The sequence below is a fragment of the Otolemur garnettii genome, unplaced genomic scaffold (assembly GCF_000181295.1).
Source record: "Otolemur garnettii isolate 467f Iridium unplaced genomic scaffold, OtoGar3 scaffold00099, whole genome shotgun sequence".
Classification (NCBI taxonomy): domain Eukaryota; kingdom Metazoa; phylum Chordata; class Mammalia; order Primates; family Galagidae; genus Otolemur; species Otolemur garnettii.
The window spans coordinates 287,503-290,611 of record NW_003852494.1 but is presented as its reverse complement, the minus strand read 5'-3'; the positions used below and the strand labels follow the sequence as shown (position 1 = coordinate 290,611).

The window sequence follows — 3,109 nt, the reverse complement described above, 5'->3', positions numbered from 1 at the left end:
AAAAAAAAAAAATTAATTCTAATTAATAAAATTAATTAGATTACATTGTTTATATAAAAATATGGAAAGCTTCACAAATTAGTGTGTGATCCTTGTGCAGGGGCCATGCTAATCTCTGTATCAGTCCAATTTTAGCATATGTGCTGCTCAAGCAAGCATTCATGTCACACTTTGTTTGTTTATTTTGTTTTGAGACAGTCTCACTCTATTACCTTGGGTAGAGCACCCTGGCATAATAGCTCATAGCAAACTCAAACTCTTGGGCTCAAGTTATCCTCTTGCCTCAGCCTCCTGAGTAGCTGGAACTATAGGCACCTGCCACAATGCCCAGCTAGTTTTCTATTTTTAGCAGAGACAAGGTCTCACTTTTGCTCAGGCTGATCTTGAACTCCTGAGCTCAAGAGATCCACCTGCTTCAGCCTCCCATGTGTCACATATTCTAATGTCAAATTAGCCAAAGCAAAACATGTGGCAAAGCCTGAATTTGAGGTGGAGGGGACAAACTCCCATCTTTTGGTGGGATAATCTGCCAAATTACTTTGCAAATGATAGACATGCAAGGAGAGAATCAGTGGCCCCTTCCTGTATCCCATACTTGGTGATGGGATTTTTGAAAACTGACATAAAAACGTTTTTTAAAAATGAGATGTCGGGCGGTGCCTGTAGCTCAGTGAGTAGGGCACCGGCCCCATATGCCAGAGGTGGCAGGTTCAAACGCAGCCCTGGCCAAAAACTGCAAAAAAAATGAGATGTCTTCCAGAATGCAGAAAATATCTGAGAAGCTTACTTTTAAGGACCTGACAAGCTCCAAACTTCTAGATTCTTGGTCATCTCACCTAGGACTATTAGAATTATCTGACAAAAATAGCCCTAGGGACTCTCACCCGGGACTATTAGAATTATCTGACAAAAATAGCCTATAGTCCCAGCTACTTGGGAGGCTAAGGCAAGAGAATCACTTAAGCCCAAGAGTTTGAGGTTGCTGTAAGCTGTGAAGCCACAGCACTTTACCAAGGGTGACATAGTGAGACTCTGTCTCAAAAAAAAAAAATAAAAATAAAAATAAAAACAATAGTCCTAGGTATAGTTTCTGCAAAATTGCTTGTCCAGAAATGCAAGTGCATAACCTTGGAAAAGTCATCCTCATTATTCTTCATCAACAACAAGAGCCTACACAGACATTATTATGTTGCAAGGGACCTTTCATAGGTCATAGTGCAGGAAAATGAAACAACAGGCCATATGTTGCATGGCCCAAGCCCTGCCTGAAGAGATAAGACAGCCAGGCAGGAGACTGAAATTTACAGCTTTCATCCAGATTTTGGCATGGTCTATGAGCCTATGGTTTAAACTTTTCCTTTTCATAGGCTTGATAAACCTTTGATCTCATTTTATTGGGCAGTATTATTATACCACTTTACAAATACACCATTTATTCCAGGCTGACCTTAAAGGTCTTTCCTTTCCCCCACGGCTTGAAGGGCATTTACAATTAGTAGAATTCTCAACAGTACTAGATATAATGAGGGAGAGGGTCATATAGTAGGTGCTTGAAATTTTTCAATTATATGAAGACAAGGAAGGGAGGAAAGAGAGAAAATGAAAAAAATGAATGAAGACAATCTGTTTAGATCCTAGAATATTTCCTAAACATGTCCAACTTGGCCTTTTTTTCTTTCTTTTATTTTCTTTCCCTTTTTTTTTCCTTCCTTCCTTCTTTCAAGATAGAGTCTTGTTCTGTTGTCAGGGTGAAGTGATACAGTGGTATGATCATAACTAACTATAATCTCAAACTCCTGGGCTTAAGTGGTCCTCCCACCTCAGCCTTCCCAATAGCTGAGATTACAATTATGTACCCCTATGCCAAGCTAACTTTAAAAAAATTTTTTTTTGTAGAAGGGTCTTGCTATGTTGCCCAGGCTGGTCCTAAATTCCCAGCCTTGAGTGATCTTCCTGCCTTAGCCTTCCAAACCACTGGGATACAGGTGCAAGCCATCAAGCCTAGCCCCTCAATTCTTAAAAAGTTAAAACCTATATTAGTCAAGCTTCATTCTGGTACAAGTGTCAAAGATCTAACCCTGACTGAAAAAAGTAGAAAAAAGCAATCACTTGTGTTTGCCCTTCATAAACACACAGCAGAATCTGGCCTTGGGGACTGCTGTCCTATATCTGCCTGTCTCACTTACCACTCAGAGCTCATCTGTCCATCAGTCCCTTTGACTGTCAGTAGGCAGCCTTCCTCCAGGTGGTGGGCCACAGGGAGGGCAAGGCCCCACACAGCTCAGTGCTCTCGCCCAGATCACTGGTACCTTTTCTCTCCAGCTGCTATGTAACATACCAAGACTTGGTTCTCTTTAGCCCATTCCACACGTCACATCCCACTATCCAAGACAGTGTGGCTCTGATTAACCAGACCTACCCAGGCAACTGTAATCTCATTACTTATGGGGAAGGGGGAGTTACCCAAAGGAAAGAAGGTGGCTATTATGCAACCAACTGGGTAAGGAGTGCTGGGCTGAGCAGAGGAAACAACTGACACCCACTAGAAAAACCATCTCACTATAAATCAGGACTTAATAGAGTTCATTAACTGGTGCTGGACTCAGTAAATATTGTTTGCATCCTATTAAGTGCCAGGAGCTATGTGTTAGGAGCTAGGACAATATAGTCCCTGTTCCTCCAAGACTACCCAATCAAACAAGTGATCACACATGCAAACTGGCTACTGTGATTCTATATCATAAAATGTTATGGTCTGGGAACACAAGAGAGCATGAACTTAATTCTGCCTGGCTGTCAGTGGGTGAAAGGAAGCTACAAAAGATAAGTGCCCTTCAACTAGGCCTTGAAGTTGCAGTAAAGAGATTGGCTGGTAGAAAGGTATGGGATAGGGTCATTCAAGTAAGAGAAAAGACAGATGACAGGAAGCCGTGGGTCCGAAGAATGTTGGGGGATCCCTCAAACTGGATAGAGTATCATGCTTTTGGTAGGGTGGTAGGCCTCCTAAAGATGCCCATGTTTTTATACCTGCAACCTGTGAATATTACCTCATCTGACAAAAGGGATTCTGCACTTGTGATAAAGTTAATGATTTTTTTTTTTTTTTTTT

At 41.5% G+C, this 3,109-nt stretch overlaps 1 pseudogene; it reads right to left on the bottom strand.

The window, feature by feature from the left end:
* Positions 1–55: 55 nt before the first annotated feature.
* LOC111727290 lies at positions 56–155 on the bottom strand (annotated as a pseudogene).
* Positions 156–3,109: the final 2,954 nt, after the last annotated feature.